The sequence below is a fragment of the Myotis daubentonii genome, chromosome 8 (assembly GCF_963259705.1).
Source record: "Myotis daubentonii chromosome 8, mMyoDau2.1, whole genome shotgun sequence".
Classification (NCBI taxonomy): domain Eukaryota; kingdom Metazoa; phylum Chordata; class Mammalia; order Chiroptera; family Vespertilionidae; genus Myotis; species Myotis daubentonii.
In genome coordinates this window covers 63334820-63346736 of record NC_081847.1, presented here as the reverse complement: position 1 = coordinate 63346736, position 11917 = coordinate 63334820, and the positions used below count along the sequence as shown (strand labels likewise).

The 11917-nt window shown below is 39.4% G+C and overlaps 1 pseudogene; it reads right to left on the bottom strand.

Annotated features, from left to right (window-relative positions):
• Positions 1-10619: 10619 nt before the first annotated feature.
• On the bottom strand, positions 10620-11361 carry LOC132239075 (large ribosomal subunit protein uL13-like; annotated as a pseudogene).
• Positions 11362-11917: the final 556 nt, after the last annotated feature.

Here is an 11917-nt window from a genome sequence, read left to right as displayed (position 1 = left end):
ATGAATTTCGTGCATCAGGCCTCTAGTTTATACATAAAAGAACTTTACTATGTATGCTTTTGAATTTTTTTATTAGCATATATATCTAATATTATTTTATTTTACTGGATTCAGAGAGATATATAGAAATTAAAAAGGGGTTCCTAAGCTTCTGCTTCTAGCCAAGATGAAATAACAAAAACCAAATTTATGTTGCTGCCTGAAATATCACCACCCCCTCCCACAAAAAAAATGGATTAAAAAAAAAAAAGGTTTTAAGATACTAGATTTAGGCAACAAAGGACAGTGATCCCCCTCTGAGATGAGACGCAAACAAGTGAGTGAGCCTTATGACTGCCCCATCTGGTCGCCCTGAGACAGTTTCCAGACTGTGGTGCAGAATAGGGAACAGAAGTGAAGCCTGGTGGGTTTCCTGAATTGTGTAGACAAAGATGAGGTCTGGATTTAATTTGATCAGACAGTGGAGCAATTAATTTTTTCAACAGGGTACTGTTGAAAACAATAGAGCAATCAACTGCCAATCAGTAGAGGCTAAACACTGGTTGTGATTCCGACAGAGGAGAGGCAGGCAGCTTAACAGAAAGATCAAGGAAAGAGACAGTCAAGCTAAAACCACTGTCACCTAGGATTACTGTGCACATGCCCAGAGCTGCACACATCAGAAGCTTTGCACTGTGGGAGAAATAGACGTCTCTAAAATCGTACAACCAAGCCAGCAGACAAATAAGCAAACATCAGTAAGCCTGGGATTGGAGAGGTGAAGTGAAGACTCAGGATCCAGAGTTGTTACAATATCTAAAAAGTTCTCTCTCTCTCTCTTTTTTTTTTCTTCAATAAAAAATTACAATACATGCAAAGAAACAGTGAAGTATGAGTTGCTCACAGGGTGGGGGGAAAGCAGACAACAGAAACTCCCTGTGAGAAGGCCCAGATGTCAGAATTAACCGACAAAAACTTCTAAGCAGCCATTCTAGATGTATTTAAAGAACTAAAGGAAGAAAAGGAAGGTCTGATGACAGAGTTTCATCAAATAGAAAAAGTAAAGATAAATTATTTTTTAAAATTTGATCTATAGATATCGATTCAACACATTCTCTCAAAATCCCAGATGGCTTCTTTGCAGAAATTAATATAGTGATTCTAAAATTTATATGGAAATTCAAAGGACTCAGTCTTGAAGGGAGAAAAAAAACAATTTGGAATGATCTCACATCCCAATTTTATAACTTATTTTAATGCTACAGAAATTACGACAGTGTGCACTAGCATAAAAATAGACATATATCAATGGACTACAATTCAGAGTAAAAAATAAACTCTCACATTTATGATCCAGTGATTTTCAACAAGAGTGCTAAGATAACTCAATGAGGGAAAGAATAGTATTTTCTACTATATATCTCTTATAACAAACACACTTTAAGTATAAAACACAAAGAGTCAAAAGTAAAATTATGGAAAAAGATATGCCATGCTAATCAAAAGAAAGATGAAGTAGCTACATTAATATTAGAGAAAGCAGATTTCAGAACAAAGAATATTATCAGGGATAAAGAAGGTCATTTTATAATAATAAAGGGTCAATTCATAAAGAGGACAGAATAAACTTAAACATTTGGTCACATGGTAACAGAGCTGAAAGATACATGAAATAAAAACTGATAAAATTGCAAGGCAAAAATAAAGATTCCAGGAACCCTCTCTCAATTGTTGGTAGAAAAAGTAAACAGAAAATCAGTAAGGATATGAAAGATTTGAAAAACACAATGAACCAATTGTATCTACTTAACTCATCAGAGTCTACCTCCAAGAAATAATATGTCACATCCATTCCTAATAAAAATTATTGGTAAAGTAGGAATAGAAGGAAATCTCCTTAATCTAAAAAAGGGTGTCGCCAAACCGGTTTGGCTCAGTGGATAGAGCGTCAGCCTGCGGACTCAAGGGTCCTGGGTTCGATTCCGGTCAAGGGCATGTACCCTGGTTGCGGGCACATCCCCAGTGGGGGGCGTGCAGGAGGCAGCTGATCGATCTCGCTCATCGATGTTTCTAACTCTCTATCCTTCTCCCTTCTTCTCTGTAAAAAATCAATAAAATATATTTTAAAAATAAATAAATAAATAAATAAATAAATAAATAAATAAATAAATAAAGGGTGTCTATGAATACTTTCAGCTAGCGTCATACTTAATGGTGAAAAATTGAAGTCTTTTCCCCTAAGTAGAGACAAAACAAGGATTTCTGTTTTTACAACTTCTAGTCAACAACTATACTGAGATTCAAGCCAGTATGATAAAGAAAAATATAAAATAAACATAGCCAGTTTGAAAATGAACAAGTAAAATTCTTTTTTTTTTTTTTTTTTTACTGATGTCTTAATTGTCTATGTAGAAAATAGAAGTAATCTAATAGAACTAATGAGCAAGTTTAGCAAGGTTGCAAGACACAAGATCAATGGTATTTTTAAAAATTGAATTTTATGAGCTAGCAACTATCATAATTTAAGTTTTAAAATACCATTTACAATAACATCAAAAGTTATAAAAATTTTAAGGATAAACCTGGCAAAGGATGCACAAGACCTATACATTGAAAACAACAAAACATTGCTAAGAGAACTTAAATGAGACCTAAATAAATGGAGAGATATACTGTGTTCATTGGCTAGAATATTGAATAGTGTTAAGATGCCAGTCCTCCCCAAATTGATTGATAGATTGAACATAACTTATAATCAAAATCCGAGCAGATTTTTTATAGAAATTAAGAATTTGACTCTAAAATTCGCATGCAAACGTAAAGAATCTATGTAGCCAAATCAAATTTTTTAATTTTTAATTGATTTTTAGAGAGAGAGGAAGGGAGAAAGGCTAGAGATAGAAACATTGATGAGAGAGAAACATCAATTAAACATCAATTTAGCTGCCTCCTGCGCGCCCCCTGCTGGGGATCAAGCCTGCAACCTGGACATGAAACTAGACCACCTTCTTACATCGCACACAAGAATAAATTAAAAATGGGTTAAAGACTTAAATGTTAGACTCAAAACCATTAAAATCCTAGAAGAAAACATAGCAGTAAAATCCTGGGTATTTCTCAGAGCAATACTTTTTCTGATATATCTCCTTGGGCAAGAGAAACGAAAGAAAAATAATCAAATGAGACTCCCTCAAACTAAAAAGACTTTGCACAGCAAAGAAAACCATCAACGAAATGAAAAGAATCCCACTGAGTGGGAGAACATATTCATCACTGATACATCTGATAAGGGGTTAATTTCCGAAATATATAAAGAACTCATACCACTCAAATAAGGAAGACAAACAATCTAATTAAAAAATGGGCAAAGGACCTGGATAGACACTTCTCCAAAGAGCACATACAGATGGCCAAGAGACAAATGAAAAAATGCTCAAAGTCACCAATCATCAGATAGATGCAAATTAAAACTTACAATGAGTTAAAACTGCCAGAATGGCTACCATCAATAATCAATAAATTAACAAACTACTGGTGAGGATGTGAACAAAACGGAACTCTAGTACACTACTGGTGGGAATGCAGACTGGTGCAGCCACTGTGAAAAACAGAATGGAATTTCCTCAAAAAATTAAAAATGGAAATGCCGTTTGACCCAGTGACCTCACTTCTGGACATAACTAGAGGCCCAGTGCATGAAATATTGTGCACGGGTAGGGTTCCTAGGCCTAGCCAGTGATCAGGGCCGATTGGGGTCTTCCTGCTGTTGGCCAGGGCCTCCCTTCCCTGGCTGCCAGCTGCCAGCAGGGGCCTTCCTTCACTCCACGCCACCCCCTGGTGGTCAGCGCACGTCATAGCGAGCAATCGAACTCCTAGTCTCCCCGTTGAACTCCCAAGGGGACAATTTGCATATTTGGCTTTTATATATATAGATTTACTAAGAATCCCGAAACACCAATCAGAAAGAATACATGCACCCGTATGTTCATAGCAATGTTACTTACAATAGCCAAGACCTAAAAAAGCCCAAGTGCCCATCAGTAAATGAGTGAATAAAAAGGCTATGGTACATTTACACAATGGAATACTATGCAGCTGTAAAAAAGAAGGGTCTCTTACCCTTTTCAACAGCATAGATGGATCTGGAGAGTATTGTGCTAAGCAAAATAAGCCACTCAAAGAAAGACAGATATCACATGATCTCGCTTATATGTGGAATCTAATGAGCAAAATAAACTGATGAACAAAATAGGTCCAGGGGCATGGATGCATGGAACAGACTGACAGACCTCAGAGGGGAGCGGGTCGGGGGACAGGAAGAGATTAACCAAAGAACTTGTATGCATATGGTCACAGACAATAGCGTGGTGAAGGCCTGGGTGGTGCGGGGGCTGGGTGTAAAGGGCTAAGGTGGGTAAAATGGGAGACCTCTATAATACTGTCAACAATTTAAAAAATGAAAAAGATAATATTCAAACATCATTAGGATGAGCCACACTGAGTAACCAGTTTAAGGAGCAGAAGTCAAAAGCTATTTCAAGTCTCCCACTTTGTACCATTTCAGAATAGGATCTATATCCCCTTTCTAGAATTTAACATTCTCCTTTTCAGCTGAAATTCATTTTTTCCCACATATTTTCAATAGACCTTGGCCATATATATATATATATATGTATATATATACACACACACACACACTTTGAAATCTTTATTGTTAAAAGTATTACATAAGTCCCCTTTATTCCCCTATTGATCTCTTCTAGCTTGCCCCCGCCTCTTCCAGGCCTTCAGCACCCTATTGTCTGTGTCCATGGGTTATGCACATATGCACACAGGTTATAGTATTTTTCCGTGTATAAGACACTATTTTTCTAAAATGTTAGACTGAAAATCGAGGGGCATCTTATACATGGAAGTCAGCCAGGGAGGGAGCTGCTCAGGTGCATAGCTGCGCATACCTTGTGAAACAGGCTTCCTCCAATCACGAGCCTTATTGTTACTGTTGTCAGCTGATGCCATAATTGGAAGTGGAGGTGGAGAGTGTGCAGATGCAACAGGGCCTGAGCGTTCTGAGCCCATAAAGATGTCAAAAAATAAAAAGATAAATACTGGTAAGCGATTGTCTTACTCTGCAAAATTCAAACTGGTGTAATCAGCTATGCAAAAGAGCATGGAAATAGAGCTGCAGAGAGACAATTTGGACCTCCTCCCACTGAGTGTAGGATCAGACAGTGGAGAAAACAGGAAGAACAACTCCTTAAGATGCCAAAAAAGAAGAAGGCCTTCAGAGGAAAGCCAGCAAAATGGGCAAACTCGGAGCAGAGGCTGAAGACTTGGATTATGGAGCAGCGCCAGAGTGGCTTATGTGCGTCAACCAAGCTTATTCAATGTCAGGCAAGAATGTTTGCAAGCAAAATGAACATTGTTGATTTTACAGGAAAGACAAAATGGTGCTTCAATTTCATGAGGAGAGAAGGGTTGGCCATGAAAACATGAACAAAGTTAGCTCAGAAAATGCCACCAGTTTATGAGGATGATCTCACATATATAGACAGTGACTCAGAAGACAGCAGTGATACAATAGAAGTTGAAGAATTTGATATGTCTGGAACTAATAGTGATACAGAAGAGAGCAGTGATGCAACCGAGGCTGAATAAAGTGATATGCTGAGGTTCAAAAGTCTATTCCATGCTTATATGTCTCTGGATCTATTTTGTTCATCAGTTTATTTTGTGTCTTATCTATTATATTTAAAGAGGGAAAACTCCTCCTGATCCTTGGTTCAATCAGGGGTTTCAAATGCTCTCTGTCAAATGAGTATTGAAAGGTCACCAGTAGCTACCCCAAGGTTTAAAAAGCTTAATATTGAAATTCTCCCTCTGACCTGATATTGGAGGGTAGAGGGAGTATCAGAAATAAAAATAATGGACCAGGACTTAGTTTATTTAAAACTGGTTAAAAATAAGTTTGGTGCTTTGAATTGTTTTAGGAGAAATCACAAAGATGAGGTTCAGTGGTGGAAGCAAAGAGGTGCATGGGAGAGCTGTAAGTATCCTATCATCTTCATAGCATCTCTCCAGCAGTTAACCCACAAAGCAATATTTTTGTGTGGAAAAAAAAATGGCCCTTTTCTCAATATTATTGAGTAAAATCTATCTCATCTTAAAGATTTGTAAGTTGATATGATATCTAAGTAAAAACTGTGGGTTTACTATGAAATATTATCCTGATTTCAGCCAGATTACTACCTCTAAACATTTCTTAGGCAAAAATGCTGCAGCCAGCCCACTTTTGTTCCATGATATAAGTTAAAATTACCTAAGCTTTTACAATCCAACACTGCTCTATTTTCTTTACTGTCCAATTCTAGGGACCCAGGGACACTATGATCATTAAAGTGTTGAAGATTTTAGGTATCCAGGTATCAGTTAAAAGTTATAAAATTTTAAGCCTACACTTACCAAATATAATATACCAGTTATTAAGCACTTTATGTGTTATTTCCTTTTAAAAAAATATGTTTTTATGTATTTCAGAGAGAGGAAGGGAGAGGGAGAGAAGGAAACATCAATGATTAGAGAGAATCATTGATCGGCTGCCTCCTGCAGGCCCCCACCAGGGATTGAGCCCATAACCCAGCATGTGCCCTGAGTGGGAATCAAACCATGATCTCCTGAAAAAAGAGAGAAAGAAAAAAAAAAATAAAGTGCCCTCCTGGTTTATAGGTTGACGCTCTACCACTGAGCTACACTGGCCAGCTGTGTTATTTCCTTTACTACTCACAATAATTAATAATATCTACCTTTGCTATGATTGCCCTGGTTTTATAGATGAGGAAATAAGACATCATGGGAAAATCAGAGGCTGGGAGATCTGGGCTGGAACCACCACCTTCTTCAAACTTCCTGGTGACCTTGGGCAGGTGTCCTTGGGCATTTCACTGGCTCTTCATTTGCAAAGAAACCTCTCTGGGTGGCTTTATTTTAGTTAGTTAGTTAGTTAGTTAGTTTATTGGGTTGACATTGGTTAATAGAATCATATAGGTTTCAAGGGTATCTTTCTATGATACATGCTCTGCACATTGCACTCTCTGTCCAACACCCAAAGTCAAATCATATTCTGTCACCAAATATTTGGCTCTCTTTACCCCTCCCAAGTTCCACCCTCCTCCCTCCCCCCCACTCCCACCCCCCACCCCACCCCCGCCCTTTCCCTCTAGTAACCACCATACTGTTTTCTGTGTCTATCAGTTTCAGTTTTATAATCCTGGTGGTTTCTAACATCTAACATTAGATGGCAGTGACTCTAAGCTAACAGCCCTTGTAGGTCCACTGTGCTCCTATTAAGCAGTGGAAAGGAAGCATCTGTGTTACAGATACTTAGAGATGAAAGGAACATCTTTTACTGCCTTGTGAACTGCTCCAATAGGAGGTTTTATTTCCGGATGACATCCACTTACTACACAAAAGAGAAATGATTACATTGCTTGAGGAAGTACACACTAAAATAGCATAGAATTTATGTAGCGGTGAGAGCGTGCCATTTGGGTGAGATGGTTGTATTATTAGTATCTAATTACCTTTCCTCGGTAGCTAGAGAATCATGTGACTTGTTAACTCTAAGGCCTCTTAGCTCACAAAAGCATGGTTTTAGAGGTGGTATAGGTCTGAAGATACTATTGTGAGAGTGCTATGACTAAGGCATCTCAGACGATACATGTAAATTATTAACTCCAATTCTAAGCACTCTGTTATTATTAAAGTTAGAGTCTATAACTGGGGAATCCAGGTGACGGTGAATGGAGTCAGAGAAAAGGCAGAGCCTACCAATCAGGTCTAAAATTTCCCCAAAACATTTCTGTGCATCTAATAGTATTTATTTGATGGAATATACTTATTTTCCATAAAAAGGATATTTTTGTTTTCTTATCTAATATTTAACTCAGAACATAGCAGATATTCAGTGAATCTCAAGCTGGTTTGGCTCAGTGGCTAGAGGGTTGCCTGTGGAATGAAGGGTTCCAGGTTTGATTCCAGTCAAGGGCACATGTCCGGGTTTCGGGCTCAATCCTCAGTAGGGGGCGTGCAGGAGGCAGCCAATCAATGATCCTCTCTCATCATTGATCTATCTCCCCCTCTCCCTTTCTCTCTGAAATCAATAAAAATCTATTTTTTTAAATGGTGTCCCCTCAAAAAGATGTATTAAAGCCCTAACCCCCAGTACTTCAGAATGTGACCAAATTTGGAAATTTACAGAGGTAATCAAATTAAAATGAGGTCATTAGGGTGGGCCCTCATCCAATATGACTTATAAAAAGGGGAAATTTGGACACAGAGACAGATATGCACAAAGGGAAGACTATGTGAAGAGACAGGGGTTGAAGATAGGCATCAACAAGCCAAGGAGAGGGACCAGGAGCAAATTCACCCTTCATGCCTTCGGAGTGAGCACAGCCCTGCTAACACCTTACCTCCGACTTCTGGCCTCCAGAACTGGGACACAATCAATGTCTGCTGTTCTAAGCCACCCAGCTTGTGGGACTTGCTACAGCAGCCCCAGCAAACTAATACAGCTGGGATTTATGACTTTCCTCTTCCACAGTGCGGTCTGCCTTCCTCGGTTGTTTCCCACCCCTAGCTCAATGGGTTACTTTTCTACAAGAGGAAGCCCAAACCTTAATTAGGGTCTAGATTTTCAGCCAAAACTAGGAAGCCCTTGGGCATAAAAATCCTGAAAAGGAAAAACCTGAAGCCATTTTCTCTTCTCATTCAATGCAATCAGCATTGTGTCCCTGCTGCAAACTTCACTCTGAGTATTTAAACAAGGGATGGTTAAGGACCCACCACCTAATTCCAGAGAGACAGGTTAGTTTTCTTTGAAAGCAGAAGCCTGACTTACAGCGCAGACTTCAGAGCCTAGGCTCAGCACAACCAACCTTTGATGTTTCTGTTCTCCTTTGACCCAGAATAGAAAAAAAAGAAATAGAAAGCAGAAGGGTAGAGTTTAGAGTGACACTATCTCACTCTTCAGGCAGGTTCAGGGTCAACTGACAGTGGAGTGGGAAGTCTGAGTCAATCCAACAGCTGAAGGGTCCACAGTCCTTGCTGCATGATTGTTAATGGCTCCAGCAGGTGCAATAGGAGCAGCCCCAGGTGAGTCATTTTTCTATTGACTCAGGCCCTCCCATTTATGGGTTAGCTGGATCTAGTTATGACTTTTATCAAGAGTGGACAGGGCACACAGACACAGACAACAGTATGTTGATAGCCCGAGGGAAAGGGGGAGCAGGGATGGAAAGAGACTTTACTTTGGGCGATGGGCGCATGATGCAGTGTGCAGATGATGTTTTGTGGAGTTGTACTTTTGAAACCTGTATGGTTTTGTTAGCTAATGTCACCCCAATAAACTAAAAAAAAAGAAGAAGAGCGGGCAAGGTTGAGCAGAATGGGTGAAGGTGGTCAAAAGGTATAAACTTCCAGTTGTAAACTAAGTAAGTTCTGGGGATATAATGATGTAACGTACACATGTTATTTCCTTAGTTAATAATACTGTATTGTATACTTGAAAGTTGCTAGGAGAGTAGATCTCTAAAGTTCTCACAGGGGAAAAAATTTGTAACTGTGTGTGGTGATGGATATTAACTAGACTTACTGTGGTGACCATTTTGTAATGTATACCTATATTGTGCACCTGAATCTAATATATGTCAATTATACATCGATTTAAAAATAGAAGCATAGTGTAAAAAAATAGTAAATCCACTACAAAAGGTATACCTGGATCCTGAGTCCAGAGATATCTTGTTTAAACAAAAAAAGAATGTATGCTCAAGGATATGACCACCAGCCTGTTGATAAGTAAAGGCTGGTATCCTAAAAAGGAAAGAAAAAATAAACTAAAGTCTTGATGTGCATTAACCAAACTTGCACACCCTAATTATTTACCAAATAGAGGTTGGAAGTCAGATGTCCAGACAGGGTCCAGTATTCTATTTCTTTTGCCAACTCTTACTTTATAGGCAATAGATCATCAGAATACTTTATGTTTTAAAGTAGTCCTGTTGTTGTTTTTATAATTGCCACTACTTTTTCCATTTAAAACTTTTTCCTATAGCTCCAAAGCTTCATAATTATATTTACTTAAATTCTATCTCTATTCTTGGACATTTAAGTTATGTTATCTTTTTCACAATTTAAATAATTCCATAACAAATATCTTCATGCATATAATCTTTTCAAATCGTGGATTATCTCTTTAGAGTAATTTTTCTGAGGTAAAAATTATTGGGTCAAAGAAGTGGGAGCATTCTTAGGGGTTTGGTACAGAATGCCAAATTGCTTTAGAAAAAGGTTATAACAATTTACACTCCCCACTAGTAATGTATACAGATAATACCACCATTACCCTAGAACTGCCTGTTATATTTTGTGTATTTCAATTGGAAAACAGTTATACTTTATATTTTTGTTTGACCTGTACTTCTTTGATTACTAGTGATGTTGGACATTTTATCATCTATGAATTATGGATTATTCATGTCCTTTATTCATTTATATATTGGAGTCATTTTTTCTACTAACTTTGTGAGAGTTTGTTTGTTTGGGGTTGTTTTAGAAATTAACAGTCAATTTTATTAGTCTCAGCCCAGAAGTCCATGAGTCCTGAGGACCTCTGTGTAGCTGTCCGTTTTCTTCTCCACATTCTTTTCAGTCTGTTTCCGAGCCTCATGCGCTGCTTTTTCTTTCCTAAATGGATCTTGGCCTTTTCCTCCCTCTTCTCCTCCAGAGTGGCTGTAACTGCCTGGTACTTCACAGGCAACCTCCTGAGCCAGGAGCCCTGGGTAGGCAAACTTCTATGTAGGCTTTATATGCACAACCTTGAGGGCAGCAGGAGCCACCGTTCGCGTCTTCTTGTCTAAGGGCAGCAGGATCCCGTCAAACGCCTTGAGGTGGTCCCAGGAGGCGAGGCCTCCCTGGGCCTTGTGCGGCAGCATGCATTGCAAGGTCCGCCAAAAGATGAGGCTCAGGAGGGAAAGCTTGGGAAATGGTTGGTGTTCATCCGCTGGCGGAGGAAGGTCAAGGACTTCAACTTGTTTTTGTATGAAATGCCAGAAATGTCAAGGCCCTCACAGCGCACAACCACTACCTTCCAACTCAGCAGGATCTGCTTGGCCACAATGGTCGCCAGGTGGCCAGGAGATGGCATCGGCCATCGAGCTCTAGGGTCTGGCCCGGCCTTCTTCTGCACCTGCCTGGCATAACCAACTTTGTGAGTTCTTGAGTGTTTAGCTCTTTACAATGAATGCTATGGTGTGCCGCCCAGAACCCCGTTGAAGATGAAACTCTCATTCCCCCACTGCTACGCAGTGTAACTGCTACCATTTTGCAACTGCTTCCCTCTCTGGTTTTCAGGAAAGGGAGTGCCTTGCCTGAGCCCCCTCTCTGGCCCTCCCAAGGATCTGTGCAGTGGAGACCAAATTTCTTGACTTAATTTGAGACGATTCTGAAGGGCCATCTAAGCCTCAGCTGCTGCTGTGTCACCTCTCAGCTTCTCCCAGTCCTGCAACACTCAATCCCTTGTGGATGCTATTTCTAGAACCCTTCCTATTAAATTTTCTTGCAGCTTTATTGAGGCATAATTGACAAATCAAATATTGTAAGATATGTAATTATTTTACATGTGTATGCATTGTGGAAAGATTCCCCTATCAAGTTAACACAACTCACCTCACATATTTACCTTTTTGTGTGTGAGAGAGAACATTTAAGTAGTACTCTTTTAGCAAATTTAGCAAATTTCAATGATACCATACAGTGTTGTTAACTACTAGAGGCCCAGTGCATGAAAATTTGTGCACTGGGGTCGGGGGGAGGTCCCCTCAGCCCGGCCTGCTCCCTCTCACAGTCCCGGAGCCCTCAGGGAATGTCCTGCAGGAGG